This window comes from Sorex fumeus, unplaced genomic scaffold (genome assembly GCF_029834395.1).
Source record: "Sorex fumeus unplaced genomic scaffold, SorFum_2.1 ptg000264l, whole genome shotgun sequence".
Taxonomy (NCBI): Eukaryota; Metazoa; Chordata; class Mammalia; order Eulipotyphla; family Soricidae; genus Sorex; species Sorex fumeus.
Window position 1 is genome coordinate 9,066,386 of NW_026606321.1, and position 17,096 is coordinate 9,083,481.

The window sequence follows — 17,096 nt, forward strand, 5'->3', positions numbered from 1 at the left end:
CACAGTTCGGGAGACAAGGGAGGGGTTTGCATCTCTTCTCTAAGCCTTGTGGGAATCTAGTGTGTGGCCAGCAGAGAAAGTTCTGGAATTGCCTATGATGTGAGGTTAATCAGTTATTTCCTCAAGTACTGGATCTGTAGAGCTGAGTTCCATGAGGTTTGACTGACTTACAGAAGTTGGCTTCTCCATTAATAGCCACTGTCACTGTCCTCTCGTTGTTCATTGATTTGCTCGAGCGGGCCCAGTAACGTCTCCATTGGAGACTTTGTTGTTACTGTGTTTGGCATATCGAATACATCACGGGGAGCTTGCCAGGCTCTGCCGTGCGGGCGAGATACTCTCGGTAGCTTGCCGGGCTCTCTGAGAGGGGCGGAGGAATCGAACTTGGGTCGGCCATGTTGGCTGCGTGCAAGGCAAACGCCCTACCGCTGTGCTATCGCTCCAGCCCTCCTTTAATAGCAGTGGGGGAAAAGTCCACAGAAAGACAGTGGGACTGAACAATAAAACCCAGCAAACTCTGGAATCTCATTCTCCAAATTTCTCTACTTGGGCTACAAAGTGAGCCAAGAGAATATTCAGCCATGAGTCTGAGTATCTCTCACCTGCGCCAGTTGTAGCTGGGGAAGTGAAGATGTTCCCTCTGCCCAGGTGCAGCCAGGACAGCAGAATACACCTCACCTGTCCAGATGTAGCTGGGAAAGTAGATTACACCCTCCCTATTCAGGTGTAGCTGGGAATATAGATTATACCCCGGATGTCCAGGTGTTGCTGGGGAATGTAGAGTACACCCCACCTGTTCCAGGTGTAGCTGGAAAAGTAGATTACACACACACACACCCATCCAGGTGTAGCTGGGAAAGTAGCGTACACCCTCATGGCTCTGCATTACCCAACGGAGTCGGCCACGCAGTGGAAGGAGAGGTCGGGCAGTGAGGGTCAGCTGGACTGTCTGTGACATGAGGGTTGTGGTGTAGGATTTGGGCACTTTGGTGATAGTGGGGCATTAACTTTACACCCCAAACCATAAATGTGGACACCATAGTAACCAAGATTATTGTAAGCAACCAAACTCGGTGACAACATCTTAGGAAACCCAGATGTCTAGGAATTTTGTCCCAGAGGCAGCGAGCCATCCTCAACTGCTAAACCCACGTGGTTGGCCACTGTCCCCCACCCTGAACATTCACGGCCTGCACCATTGCTCTCATCTGGCCACCTGGGAGAGTTCCAAGCCTTGGTCACGTCCCATAGAGCATTGTGGTGGTGATTTGAGAGAGGGAGGTTGCTTGCAGTTAAAATGGAAGAACTGATTTGTCTGAAACATCCCAAATCTGAGAGAGGTGATTGTTTTAAGTGCTGGTAAGAGAAATTGGAGATTATTAGTGACTGATTAGCATAGAATCAGAAGTACCCATATAACACAAAGAGGACATAGGCACTTTTGGGACAAAGTCCTCAGACAAAAATCTTTTTCTTTTTAAAAGTTAAAAATGCTTACGTTTAAATACTTATTTAGTCCTGGAGAAGATTGAGCCTAGAAGCAGTCAATTTGCATGTATAGGAACATTTATTTCAGTGTAAATTGGGAAGTTATTGGAGGAAGCAGAAGTGTCTGTTTTCTGTTTGAAAGTATACGGATTAGATAAGATTATAACTTTAAAATGCTATCTCATGCAATTTTCTAAATAAATTCAAATTCTCATTTTTCATAGTCCCCAAGTCCCCAAATGTTACAGATTGATTGCCAAACTCAGCCCCAGTGTCATTTTTGTTTTGGTTGCAGTTGCGTTTATTTAAAAAAAAAAATTAACTTTCTCATTGGCTGCCCTTGACAAAAAACTTTGGCTACAAACCTCTCCAAATCTAGATATATTTGTCCACAAGTGCACTAGAGACACCCCACGACCTGCATGCAGTTATTGGGCTTTTTGAAGGATTAGTTGCTTCAGATCTCTCTCTTTTGTCATCAGTACTAACTCGCAGTCCTTAAGGATCAGGGAAGTATCAGCCCAGCAGGCCCAGAGGCCTTGGGCATCAGCGCCAACGTCTGCCACGAGGTGGTTTAGAGCTACCCGCGCTTCATTTCTCTCCATCCCGGAGACCAGCAGCCCGGCTGCCCGGGCCCCAGGCCCAGGATGGGCAGAGGGCAGGGCCACACTAGCTCTGAGGCCCTGGCAGCTCTTCTTCATACGTGCCATCCACACCAGTCCTCCTTGTGCCCGGTGGTCCCAGGGCAGTTTCTCCATGGAGAGGCACATGGCTGCACTGAGGGGTCTGCCACCCCCAAATACTTAACCCTGTCTCATCCAGAGACACCCTCTCTGCCCTGTGCTCTGCCGTCTCTGGGTTCTGAGGGTGGGAAGTGTGGGTGGGGGTTGGGAGTGGGGTGGCGTGGAGAACTGGAATGCTCACCATGGCCTACAATGGAATACTTTCCTTTATTTGTTTTTAATCATATTTACTCTTTGGAGGGCATTTTTGCCACAGCTGGCAGTACTCGGGGCTCAGATCCTGGCGGTGCTCTGGGGATCTGTGTGGAGCTGGGGACTTAGCGGAGGTTGGCTGTGCGCAATTAAGTGCCTTAAACCCTGTGCCATCTCTCGGGCCCCTGAAGCTTTCCTTGAAAATGAAGTCATGTTGGGATGTCCTGTTGAAACCTCAGTGCCTGTAAATCCCGGGGTCTGGTTCCCAGTGGCAGGGTCCAGGGGCTGCTGTCCGGACAGAAGTTTGGGCTCTGGTGGAGACACTCCTGTCCCGCGGGTGACAGGAGCTGTTCCCGTTGCTGGCTTAGGTCTGGGATGCTCTGCAGCCTGCCAGCCACAGAAGCCCCCTCATCTGTCCCGGCTCTGCTGTCTGGCTGATCCCCAGAGAGGTGGTGTGAGACGCAGGTGCCTAGCTGGTCCTCCCCCTGCATCGGGCATCCCGCCTCTGTGCCAGAGGACAAACCCTCAGGCTGTTCCCTCCCTGAGATGAGAAACAAAGACAGTGCAAGAAAACCTAAGGCTTCAGGCATGGGAGGGGCGAGGAGGGTTCTGGGGCAACCCCCAGGTTCTAGGGAGCGATGTGGGTCCAGAGCTTCATGCCACTCTTGCCAAAAGCTCCAGTGCAGAGGGGACCAGGCCTCTACAGGCCACCCCGTGAGCCCCACCAGTGGCCAGGCCCACCTTCCCAGTGGGCCCTTCTCAAAGCAACGAGCTACGGATGTTTTCACATGCAGAGACCCAAGGCAAATGAGTCCTTTGCCCCGGGGATGTGAGAGCAGGGATTCCAACCTGTGGGCTGTGGGAGGTGCAGCAGCACTGGGTGGGCTATTTTTTAAGAAAATTTTTTAATTTTAATTTTTTTATTTTATAAGGTAGTTCACAATGTTTGATTACATTTAATATTCAAACACCAATCCCACCACCATGATACCTGCCCACCAGCATATTTGGGATGTTTCCATTCCAAGCTCCCAGCCCTGTCCCAAAGCAGAACCAAGATAATTTATTTTGTATTGTTTGTTTGAAAACCACTGAACATGCTACAAAAAAAGTATCCATAGAGGAAATCGTGCGAAGATTGGTCTATTTTGGCAGGGGGCATTAAGACAGTCGTTAGGATATCACTAACATGTTGTTGAAGGTTGACTGATGTGAGCTTTCGTATATATATACATATATGAAAATATGATTCCACTGTTCTTCCTGCATTAACATATGCCTCAGAGACCTGGGCCCTACGCAAACAGGATGAGAACGCTATTCAGGTCTCCCAAAGAAGAATAGAAAGAGCTATGCTTGGAATATCACGTTTCACTCAAATGAGAGAACGAATCCGGAGTTCTGACATCCATCGACGATCAAGGATCAGGGACGCTGTCTCATTTGCCAAGGTGTCGAAAATCAGATGGGCTGGTCACGTAATGAGATTTAAAGACGACCGCTGGACTAGAGCTGTTACTGACTGGATTCCACGGGATGTCGAAAGACCACGTGGCCGCCCACCTACCAGATGGTCAGACTTCTTCGTCAAGATCATGAACGATCGGTTTGAGGCCCTTCATGTTCCCGGAGCGAACAGATGCCATTGGGCTACACTAGCACGCGACAGGGACAAATGGAGACATTACTGGTGCCCGCTCGAGCAAATCGACGACTAACGGGAAGTTAAGTGATCAAGTGATTAAGTGATGAAAATATGTATATATGCATATATATTTATGTGTGTATATATATTTGTATACATCTGCATATATATATTTCCTTCTATGATTGGTTGTCTACTCTTTGAACCCCATCAGATGTGGTGTGGGACTCTTGGAGACTCAGTAGGGAGTGTCTTATTTGAGGCCGCGAGGTCCAGGAATAGGTTGACTGATGTATGAGGCATGGAGCATACGGGGAGCAGCCTTGAGCTTGGCAGTGGTTGGGTTGTGGAGGTTTTCAGCTACCAGGGCTGGGTCCCATGGGGTGGGGAGGGCTCTCACCCACTCCCCCTCTGGGGCGCCCCAAGTGAAATAGCCTGGCGTGGAGTCCGGTGGCATGGCTATGGGGGCATCTTGTTGCTCCCTTCTGGGAAAAAAAAAAAAGCCTTGCGATCTGGTCGGTGGCTGATGAGATTATTTGGCGCCAGCAGGAGGTGGTTTATGGGCATGACCCCTGGGTCATCAGAGACGGGGTGGGGGGGGGGAAACAGACAGAAGATCTCTGCTTTCGGTACCTTTGAATCTAGAGTCACGAGTTACAAAGGTCCGTGTACCTGGGATTTGTTGGACTTCACTCATGCATGAGGCTCAGCCACACCTGCCGGGCTTAAGGAAGAAGAAGGACGGTGCGTTTGCCCTGCTGACCTCCGGGCGTTCATGGGGTTAACCACGTCTTTCTGTTTCCACATTTGGAAGGGATGAGAGGTGGAAGGGGTCGGTGCCGGAGAACGAAGCCTCCCAGTAGCCAGAATCCCACATGGTGCACAGGCCAGGGCCTGCCTCTGGCCACAGCGGTCCCACCTGCAGTCCTGGAGCCCAGTCCCCTGTCCTGGAGGACTCCAGCCCTGGGGGGCGCTCGATAGAGTAGATGCTTATCTCAGGCACATGCCCAGGCAGCGGGGCCTGCGGGAGGGAGACTGTGCTTCCTCCCCAGAGAGATTGGTCATTCGGCAGAAATGGGCAGAAGGGGGCACGTGATGGCTGTTCAGGTCCATCAAGAAGACTCTCGTACACATGCTAAGGATCTTCTACTAAACTAGACACCACATCCCCATGTCCGACTCTTGGGAAGCCCGTGTGCACGGCGTAGAGGCACCGCTGACTGCCCAAGTCCCTGGAGATCATAAGGAAGGCCTCAGCCTCAGTCTCGGTAGGAACAATCCGTGGGACTCCTCAGGGCACCCAGAGTCATGGCCAGAGCAGAGTTGAGGCATAGGAGGAAGGTCACACGAGGTCACTGACTCTGGATTTCAGCAAGAAAGGGGCAGATACACAGGGAGAGAATCCGGAGCAGGACGACCACTGCGGACAGGAGGAACAGGGAAGCCGGCAGGACAGAAAACCCGCAGCTGTGGAAGACCTTGCATTGCCAGTGCAGATCTGTGGGGAGTCTGAGGGGCTGACGCCTCCCGGGGGCCTTTCTGGGGATGCTGGGTGGTGCCTGGCCAAGGAAGCAGACAGGACACAGTGACTGATCCTGCCTCAGCTCCAGCTGCAGTTGGGCAGGGGTGGTGGTGGGAGGGGGGGAGAGAGAGATTGAGAGAGAGAGAGAGAGAGAGAGAGAGAGAGAGAGAGTGCCTGCCATAGAGGCAGGTTGGTGGAGGTGGTGGTGATGGGAGGGAACCTGGGGACACTGGTTCTGGGAAATGCACACTGGTGGAAGGACGGGTGTTGGGACGCTGTGTGACTGAAACCTCATCATGAACAACTTTGTAAAGATCTATCTCACAGTGACTCAATAATAAAAGATTAGATGAACAACCGACAAACTTATCAAATGTTTCAGATGCTTAGTAATTATTCTGGCATAAACTAAGTTCCGTGGAATTAGCTTTCTTTTTTTTTCAACAGATATGAAGACAAGGTCAATGCAAACATCAGTGATGTTTTCACATCAAAGTAGTCGATCTGGAAATAAAATGGAGCAAGCAATTACAGTTAAAACAGCATCCAAAGGAACAAAATAATTGGGGGTAAAGGTAAAGGTAAAGGTAAAGGCCCTCCCGTTGATCGTCGATTTGCTCGAGCGGGCCCAGTAACGTCTCCATTGGAGACTTTGTTGTTACTGTGTCTGACATATCGAATACTCTCGGTAGCTTGCCGGGCTCTCCGAGAGGGGCGGAGGAATCGAACTCGGGTCGGCCATGTTGGCTGCGTGCAAGGCAAACGCCCTACCCGCTGTGCTATCGCTCCAGTTGTCAAGTATAGTGGAAATTAAAAAAGAAAAGAAAACAAGAGCACAGAGACTGGTGCTAATGCTCAGTGTAGGCAGAGTTCTAAAGAGAAGAAGTGGGTGCTTTTGGTAAAATTATTTAGATTTAGGTGACCAGCACTACTAAATAAACTGTTTTATGCTTTTGAACCGGTTGTTTGAATTTCTTAAGACATAATATGCAGGAATATGGCTGAGAATGAGTCTCTTGGTAAAGAGTCTTAGAAATGTTGCATTTAAAGCAAAATGTTCTAGTAATCTAGTCCACAACAGAAAACAGAATAAAATAAGGTAAAGGTAAAGGCCCTCCCGTTGATCGTTGATTTGCTCGAGCGGGCCCAGTAACGTGTCCATTGGAGACTTTGTTGTTACTGTGTCTGGCATATCGAATACTCTCGGTAGCTTGCCGGGCTCTCCGAGAGGGGCGGAGGAATCGAACTCGAGTCGGCCATGTTGGCCGCTTGTAAGGTGAACGCCCTACCCGCTGTGCTATTCTTAAAATACATAATTTCATTTTTTTTTCATTTCATCATCCTGTTAATCGTCGATTGCCTCGAGCAGGCCCCAGTAACGTCTCTTTCATCCTAGCCCTGACATTATATTCACGGCTCTTTAGGAGAATGAGACCCATCATTGTTACTGGTATTTGGCATATTTGGTACGCCACGGGGAGTTTGCCAGACTCTGCCCTGTGGGCAGGCTACATTCGATAGCCTGCAAGTTTGTCCAATTTTGATAAGATATCGCGCGGCCGCGAATGTGGCCGCGCGGTTCCGGGATCTGCATTTTATAGTCTCTGAGTCTTGGCCGCTGATGGGATTACACGGCGCCAGGGGGCCAGGTGGTGGGTGTGACCCCCGCCTGCTGGAATTTGGAGGATCTGGATGGAAGATGCTCAACTCCAATCCGAGTAGGCTTGGAGGTCTCGGCCCCGGAACCCGCGTGGCTTTGTCCCTCTGCCAGTACCTTCATGTGTGCGGAGAGTGGTCTCAGCATGGTGGTGGCTGGTCCTGAAGATCTTCGGCCGCCGGAGCCCGGGTCGGGGCGGGGAGGAAAGCTCAACCCGCTCCCCTCCATATACATAATAATGCTCTGAAAATTGAACTGATGAAAGAAGTTGAGGCCTGCCTGCCCCAGGGAGAGACCGTCCCTGTCCACGGGGCAGGCACTGATCCCCCCTCAGCTTGGCTCCAGGTTTATGATACTAACAAGGAGCAGAGTAGCCAGGAGGTGAGAACCTAGGGTTCAACGCATGCTGGGCTGTGAGAAATACCACGGGGATGCCTCTGGGGTTTCTTCCCAAATGAATCCCATTCCAAAAATAGAGAAGGTGAGAGAGGGGGGAGCCCCAACTCCCGATAACAGCAGCCTGGAGATGTCTCTGCATTCTAACCCAAACTTTAAAACAAGTTGCAAAACATGAACGTTGAGTTGATATTGACGGGATAAAATAAACACCAATTATTTTCAAAGGTGCCTGGAGCTGCAGCACGCCTTAGAGCACTGGGGGGCTTAATCGCAGGGAAGCTGGTGGGGAGACCCTCTCCCTGCCCCCGCAGCACTGACAGGGTCCCTGCTGGCCACCTCTGGGCCCATGGCCCATGGCAGTGGGGATTCTTGGCTCTCATGGAAGGAGTGAGGGTGCTCAGCTTCCGCTGTGAGGGCGGGATGTGGGTCATGCCCAGTGGGACTCTGGACTCAGGACTCAGGGATGGCTGCTGACAGGGCACAGGGACTGTGGGGGGCCAGGGATCGAGCTGGGGGTCCTTGTGTGTCTGGCAAGCACCATAAGTGCTGTCTCTCTTGGTCCTGCACTAAGCAGACTTGAAATCAGACGTGATTGCCCCCTCTTCTATTCTATTGGCTTGGGGAATACACTTGGGGGTGCTTAGGCTAACTCTGGTGACGGGTAGGGGCTTAGCAGCCACACAGGGTGGCAGGAACGGACCCTGGGTGCTGGGGCGCCAGGAAAAACCCCTCCCTGCCCCCACTGCATTAAGCTCCCGACCCTAGGACAAATCAAGGAAGGCACACAACTCTCTACGCTGATAGGAAGTAGCAGGAATCTTCAGTTTCATGCAGAAAGTTCCCACGGCAGCTCTGCAAAGCTGTGCACATCCCACTGGAGGCTCTAAGGTGCAATGGTTTTTCCTGAAGCCCAACCCCGGGCCTGGCAAGACTTGCCTGAGGAAACAGCCACAGTTAGGGGCTGCTGGGATGAGGGCACAAAGGAAGAAGTCGGGGCAGATCGCTAAGTCCTGGCCCAACGTGGGACCTCATTTCTCTCCTCCCTCGGGCCCCAGGTTTCCCAGGATCCGGGATTGATAGGATAATGCCTATCAATGGAGCAGCATCTGATGGACCACCTGACGTGCAGGCCACTGTGTGTGTGTGGGGGGGGGGGGGGGAGAGAAGGCTCAGTGCTACTCAGCCACAGAGAGAATTTGTGCCTTGTTCTTACTTGATGCCACAATGAGAACACTTTCTTTTTCTTTTTTTTTTTAATTTATTTTTATTCAGTGAAACACCATGAGGTACAGTTGTAGACTTACAAATTTTTGTGCTTGGGTTTCAGTTATACAATGATCGAGTACCCATTTCTCCACCAGTACATGGAAAGTATCATGCTAAGAGAATACTTTCAACAAGTCACTTTTACTGAAAGAAATGGTGTTAGGCCTGAAAGTCATTTCCAAATAACCTTTCTGCGGTGGCGTTGGGGAAAGGATTCTGGCTCATTCTGGAAGGCTCACCGGATACCCGGAACACACCCACGCTGACCAAGGGTGATGTGTGGGTCTCTCAGGCTGCGTCCATCTGTGTGGGTCTGCTTGCTCAGTGCTGCCCATTCGCCATGTCCCAGGGTTCCTCAGTGGCTGGCGTGCACGAACACGGACACACACGCCGAGCCCAGAGCCAACCCGTCCTGCAGGTGATGCTACCGGGACGAAGGCTCCAGCACAGGGACGTTTATCTCCCACTCTGGGCTAGACCCTTGCTGGTTCATAGGCCTTACCCCCGTGGACACGAGTGTGTCAGTTGAAGCAGCTGTGAGGAGTACTCAGGGGGCCGCTGGAGGGAGAAGGCCTCTAAAGGTCAGACGTGAACAGACTCGGGGATGCATGTCCCAGCTGCAGGCATGTTCTCTCTCCATGGTGCAGCCGTCTCAGTGCCAGCACTATGAAAAAAGGCCGTGCCTGCACACCACAGGCTGTACGGGGCAAAGGGGACAGGCTGGGGACCATCTCCAGGTTTGGATCGCTTCTGCGATCTGGTGGAAATCTCTCCTCTCTGTAGCAGTTCCCTGGTGGAAATCTCTCCTTTCTGCCGCAGTTCCCTGGTGGAAACCTCTCCTCTCTGCTGCAGTTCCCTGGTGGAAATCTGTCTTCCCTGCTGCAGTTCCCTCTTCTCTGTATAGAGACATGGCAGGAAGGAGCTTGCTTCAGTCTGCAGCCCCATCTCATCTCCCCTATGCTCCTCGGTGACTCAAAGACACTGAGGCATGGCCCAGGCCCCACCAGGCCTTAAGCAACTGCCTTCTCGTTTCATAGCGAGTGCCTGTGAAGCCTCGGACTGAACACATCGCAAAGTAGATTTCCTAAGGAGTACAAACACTGTCTCAGGGGTACCAACTCATGAAATGGCACAACAGCCTCGGATGATTTCAAAGGAATGCTCTGGAGAACACCACCATCAGAAGTGCTTCAAGCTGGGCAAAGCCCTCCTGACCCCCAGATGTCCGGGCCTGCCTCGACGCTACTGTCAACACAGGGAGGGCAGTGAGTGAATGCAGACCTGGGGTGACCACTGTGGTCAGCTGACTGGACACTTGGCCCCCTTGTTAAAGGGAGAGACCAGAAGGTTCGGATGGGCCGGGAGGTGTCAGCAGCAGACATGGGTGCTGTGCTGAGACTCTGTCCCCTTCCCAAAGGTGGAGAGGACACTGGAGAGGTCTGAGTGTTCATCTTTCCACCAAGGTGAGCTTCCTGATGCCTGAGAGCATGGTGGTCATGTGACAGGATCCGAGTGACCACTAGAGGGTCAGCTCCAGGCACACCGATGGATTGGTTCCGTTGCGACCTTTTCACACTCACAATTTGACATCACCGAGGAAGATGCATTCAATGTCACTGGATAAGAAAGCATTTAACCATGGCAAATGAGGAGAAACGAGACCAACAGAAGTAAAGGCAGCTCTGAATGTTCCCAGCCATACTCCCACTGGAGAGGTACAGTCCAGCTTTCATTCTGGAAAGGAATGACTTGGTGTTCTTCTGCTCACGGACCACCCCGTTCCTCCTGCAGGCTCATTCCTCTGTCTGTGTCTGTGTCTGTGTCTGTGCCTGTGTCTGTGTCTGTGTCTCTGTCTCTGTCTCTGTCTCTGTCTCTGTCTCTGTCTATCTCTCTCTTTCTCCTGGTGCTTCCTTCAGTGCATCCCTGAAGCGGAGGAAAATCCCATCTCTGTGTTTCATCCCCGGCAGAGTCTCCTGCCCCCGCGTCTGACTGTCCTCGCCTGGGCCCCCTGGAGGGGAGCGGGTTGAGTTTCCCTCCCTGCCCTGACCAGGGCTCCAGCAGCCGAAGACCTCCAGAACCAGCCACTACCATGTTGAGACTACTCTCCACACACATGAAGGTACCGGCAGAGGAACAAAGGCATGCGGATCCCGGGGCTGAGATCTCCAAGCCTGCTCAGATCAAGGCTGAGCATCCTCCACCCAGATCCTCCAAATTCCAGTAGGCAGGGGTCACACCCACCAACTGGCCCCCTGGCGCCGTGTAATCCCATCAATGGCTAAGACCCATCTCATTTTTACTTTGGACGAAATGAACGGCTACCGAATGTAGCCTGCCCACATGGCAGAGTCTGGCAAACTCCCCGTGGCGTACCCAATATGCCAAATACCAGTAACAATGATGGGTCTCATTCTCCTAAACCTGGAAGAGCCTTGTATATGGCACTTTTTAAAATCTCAGGGCTAGGATGAAGGAGACGTTACTGGGGCCTGCTCGAGGCAATCGACGAACAACAGGATGGTCGTGATCGTGATCGTGATCGTGTTTCATCCCCAAGGTCACCCCCGGCCCACCACCTCCTGGACAGTCATGGGGCTTCAAAAGCACCTATGCTCACGGTTGCGGTTTATCTCACGGGAAGGTGTGAGGGAGAGCACAGAAGGGGAGGGAGCCTCAGGCAACAGCCCGAGAAGTCAGGCAATGATCTGTGCCTGGCTCCCACAGCGCCCAGCCTGGGTCCCATGGGGGTCAGCTCCCTGGACCCAAGAGCTATCCCGCTGGTGAATGCTGAGCTCTCTGTCCCTGCCTGGTTGGAGACTGGCTGTGTTACTCTCAGCAGGTCAGCTCGGGGCAGAGTTTAATCTAGAGAGCAGATCACACCCAGCAGAGATTCAGTCTCGGTGGGGAGGCCAGGAAGCAGGAGCGGGCTGGGTGGGAAGGGGCGCTGCTCTTCTAAGAGGCTCAAGGCACACACACACCCTGTGCCCTTCACCCTGATGCGCCCCAGATGCTCCACTCTGTGTAGTAGCTGAATATTCTGATAAAGACACTGTCTGTCTCTGTCTTTTACCTCTACCGATACAGTTCCCTGCTGCTCACAAGGCAGGTATTTTCTTTTGAGGGGCAGAGGAGAGGGGTACAGCCAGTGTTGCTCAGGGCTTACTCCTGATTCTGTGCTCAGGGATCCTATGGGGTGCTGGGCATGGAACCCAGGATGCAAGGAAAGTGCCCTCCTCAGCGGCCTGGGGAATCGATGCTTTCTGATCACTGGTTGTGAACATAAATCAGGTTTGGGCTGCAAATGTGAATTTACTTGTGTGTTGACCGTTGGATTTTACTACTTTTTTTTTTTTAGGTCACACCTGGTGATGTGCAGGGGTTACTCCTGGCTCTGCACTCAGGAATTACCCCTAGTGGTGCTCAGAGGACCATATGGGATGCTGGGAATCGAACCCGGGTCGGCCACGTGCAAAGCAAACACCTACCTGCTGTGTCATTGCTCCAGCCCCCATGGATTTTACTACTTGTTTACTAGTATGGGATTCTACTGTGGGATCCGCATGCACTAAGCTAGCACGGGACACCTAACTGGGCCCAAGGTCACTATGAGGGCTCTGATGTGAGTTTCCACAGTGCTGTATGTCAGATAGCCTCACCATCTCCTGTGGGTTTTGACTCGCATTTTATTTTTTATTTTATTTTTATAAAGTTGTTCACAATAATTTATTACATCTAATATTCCAACTAGATGACATTTGCTGATGACATTCTTTTAATAACACCAAACATCAGCCAAGCGGCACAAATGGACCGACTCATGGACCGACTTTGACCATGAGTGTGGAAAGGTAGGACTACCGCTGAATCTTACGAAGACAATGTTTATGAGAAACAGCCTCGTTCCTGATGCCCCATTCGCTCTCAACGGAACAACCATCTCCGAATGCAACAGCTATGTGTACCTAGGTCGAGAAGTCAACATGACAAATAACCTGGCACCCGAGCTGCGCAGGAGGAAGAGAGCGGCTTGGAACGCCTTCAAGAACATCGAAGAAATAGCTAAGAGGACAAAGAACCTCCGGCTCCGGGCACATCTCTTTGATTCCACTGTTCTTCCTGCATTAACATATGCCTCAGAGACCTGGGCCCTAAGTAAACAGGATGAGAACGCTATTCGGGTCTCCCAAAGAAGAATTGAAAGAGCTATGCTTGGAATATCACGTTTCACTCAAATGAGAGAAAGAATCCGGAGTTCCGACATCCATTGACGATCAAGAATCAGGGATGCTGTCTCGTTTGCCAAGGTGTCAAAAATCAGATGGGCTGGTCACGTAATGAGATTTAAAGACGACCGCTGGACTAGAGCTGTTACTGACTGGATCCCATGGGATGTCAAAAGACTGCGTGACTGCCCACCTACCAGATGGTCAGACTTCTTCATCAAGATCATGAACGATCGGTTTGAGGCTCTTCATGTTCCCAGAGCAAACAGATGCCATTTGGCTACACTAGCACGCGACAGGGACAAATGGAGACGTTACTGGTGACCGCTCGAGCAAATCGATGACTAACGGGAAGTTAAGTGATTAAAGTAAGGTAAGGTAAAGGCCCTCCCGTTGATCGTCGATTTGCTCGAGCGGGCCCAGTAACGTCTCCATTGGAGACTTTGTTGTTACTGTGTCTGGCATATCGAATACTCTCGGTAGCTTGCCGGGCTCTCCGAGAGGGGCGGAGGAATCGAACTCGGGTCAGCCATGTTGGCCGCTTGTAAGGCGAACGCCTTAGATATTAAGTGATATTCCAACACCAACCACACCACCGTTCTACCTTCCCATCACTACATTTCAAATGCAATGACCATAGAGGTGCACATTATTTTTTCCAAAACAGCTTAGATATCTAAGTGTGGAATTACTGTATCAGAGAGAAGTTCTAGTTCTATTTAAAAAAAAAAATCTCAGCTGTTTTCCATGGCAGACACACCAGTTCATTTCTACCAACAATGGGCGACAGTTTCCTTATGTGCACACAACTCACCCGTGCTCACTGTTCTGGTCTTGTGACACAGCCTTACTCACAAGAGTTTGCCTTGGAAGTGGCCTCAGGGTGGCTTCCGTTTCCATCTAACAGGCAGCAAGAAACTTGTGTCCACGTGCCTGATGTCATATGCAACAATGCCTGGATTATCTTCTTTTCAGTTCTTCCCCTAACTTTTAAATTAAAAAAATCTGTAACTGAAATTTTCATTCTAGAAATGTCCCCCCCCGACCAATTTCAGCTTGTTGCCTGTGGCGAGAAGGTTGGCATTCATGTTTCTCTGTCTCAAATCTACCTGGTTTCTGTCTTTATTCCTTCTTTTCCCCTGGAGTTCAGCTTGACTTCCATGAAGATAAAATTTGGCATAGCACTTTGGTGATCACAGAAGAAGGCGAGTGTTGGTTTTCTCTAGTCCCGAGTTGATTTTTCTAAGAAGCTGTGAAGTGGGCTTAAGAGAAATGAAAGACACTCAGTCTGCACCGACAATTCAAAATCATCCCTTGGAGAGACTTTAGTAATGAGGTCCAAAGGAAAATACCAGTTAGAAGACGTGTAAGAGGAAGGTGGTCTGTCTGGAGCGTTTGCCTGAGCTCTGAGGCTGGGACAGGTATTCTGGAAGGAAGAAACTAGAGTGAAAGTGGTACTGTGTCATCCTCAGAGGGACACAGTCCTAGTCTTTCTGGATCATCGTGCTGCTCTGCTGTTTTTCTCATGCGGCTTTGCAATGTCTCAGGCTATAAAGTTGGCTCTAATTATGTCTGTAGAATGGATGAGCAAACAGAAACTTGGAACGCATCATTTAAGATTCTCTGGTAAGCAGTGAAAGTGAAAATAAAGGCTACATTTACTCAATCCTAGGCCCCAAGAGTTTAATAATAAAGCAGCGTGATATACCCCATGAACCAAACATTTCATGACATCACTGGTTTAGCACAGCGACAGACCCAAGCATGAGCTATAATGAAAACATGCCGTCTTACTTAACGTCAGCTTAGGCATTCATTTTTATTTATCCTTCATATCACCAGCCCGATGCCCGCACTGGCCATTAGCGAGTCACCAGAGCATCCGGGGAATTGTCTCCCAGTCCTACGCCAGCTTCTTTGGTGCCCGCTCTTGGGTGGAGTTTGTGCCGACTTTTCCCGCCGTGAAGCAGTGCTTTATGGAGGAGTGGATGACTACCAAGAGAAGTTGGCAGAGCCCAAGAACTTGAGAGGTCTCTGGTGTGTCTGCTGGTTTTACTGTCGGCCTTCAGAACCCTGACATGCATACATGCCCTGATGTTCATCATGTTCCACCAGAGACCCATGTGACTGCTCCTGCGGCAACACTATTAGCTTCGAGCTCCAGAGTGCCTGAGGTAGAGGTGCTGTGCAGAGGTGCCTTTCGATTGCAGGTGGATCACTTGCCCTACAGTGGCTGAATGCAGGCCGGGCATGAAATTCCGCGTGTGATCCCTGTTGGAACTCTGCACATGATTCCTGCTGGACATTGCCGGCTGCTTTGCGGGATTAAGACAGGGTGGAGTCATCTGGGTGGGGAAGGGCCTCGGCGGGGCTGTAGCGTCGCCGCCTCCCCCTGCTGGGCCAAGTTGCAGCACTGTCGAGCATGAAACAGTGACAGTGGCCCACACGGTGGCTTGTCTGCTGCAGGACGCTGTCCGCCAGACACCGAGTGGCTTGGGGCTCGGTGTGGGTGTTCGACCTGGCACAGACCCTATGCGATGGGGTCTTGCGCTGCCAGCTATTTATTCAACAACCTCTGGACGCACTCCATCCACCTCAAGGAGATCAACCTGAGGCCACAGATGCCCCCGGCGCTGCCCGGAGATGCAGGCAGGTGCATGTTGTCAGTGTACAAATTGTTACAGCAGCCCGGTCCAGGAGCTTACATTGGTAGACTGGGAACACCTGCAGGGATGATTAGAGACCACCCCAAAAGCCTCCATCTTCCCCCCTGCCCGGAGAGCCTGGCAAGCTACCGAGGGTAACCCACCCGCACGGCAGAGCCTGGCAAGCCACTTGTGATGTGCCAAATATGCCAATAACAGTAGCTAAAATGGGTCTCATTTCCCTAACCCTGAAGGAGTCTGAGTTGGGAAGAACAAGAGGGCTTGTACTTAGCAAATGGCGCACACATCAATGGGCGGGAAGGTGCCCCACAAGCAGCTGGCCACCAAGGTGGCCCACAAGAGTGGTGCCAGCCACCAGTGGCGTGAAGAAGCCGCACCACTACTGGCCCGACACCATGGCGCTACGCGAGATCCGCCAGCTGGTTCAGTTCCAGCGGCTCGTTCGAGAGATCACGCAGGACTTCAAGATCGACCTGCACTCCCAGAGCTCGGCTGTCATGCCGCTACAGGAGGTAGGCGAGGCCTACCTGGTGGGACTCTTTGAGGACACCAACCTCTGTGCATTCCTCGCCAAGTGCGTCACCATTATGCCCCAGGACATCCAGCTGGCATGCTGCATCCGCTGAGAGAGACCATCAAGTTTATGATGCTAAACTCTCAGGGCTGGGACAAATGGAGATGCTACTGGCACCCGCTCGAGTAATCGATGATTAACGGCATGACAGTGACAGTGACAGTGATCACTAGAAAACTTGCTGCTCTCCTGGACCCTATGATCTGGTGGGAAAGGCACATAAAGGTAAAAATGTAAATGATTATCTCTCCCATAATCACAAATCCTGTTAAAGAGGAGCCCGAGGTATAGTGGGGGTGTCTAGAGAAGGCCCCAGAGTTGTGGGATCATAAAACCCGAAACAAAAGATCCCCCAGGTGGACAAAGGACAATGAGGTCTGGAGCTATTGGTGTGGCTTTCTTCTCCTCTCACCATCATCTCAAAAGGCGGGCGACCAGGAAAGTCCACCTGCTTAGAAGCCTGAGGATGCTACACTTGTTCTTATCTGTTATTTTGGACCAAACATTAGGATAGATTAGAAGATTCTGCTGTCTTTTTTTTTTTTTGCATAGAGTTTCCATTTTCTCTCTGAATGTCTGTTTAGTTCTCAGACATGTGACTAGGAACATAACGGGGCATTGGAGTAATCAGGACTATATATCATAAACTTACCCAGCAAACTCTTGGAAATGGGAAGAGGATGATGGTTTGAAGCCAGCATACATGAAGTCTCCACCCCAG

The 17,096-nt window shown here is 51.1% G+C and overlaps 1 pseudogene; it reads left to right on the plus strand.

Annotated features, from left to right (window-relative positions):
- Nucleotides 1-16,075: 16,075 nt before the first annotated feature.
- LOC130018390 (histone H3-like) lies at nucleotides 16,076-16,448 on the plus strand (annotated as a pseudogene).
- Nucleotides 16,449-17,096: the final 648 nt, after the last annotated feature.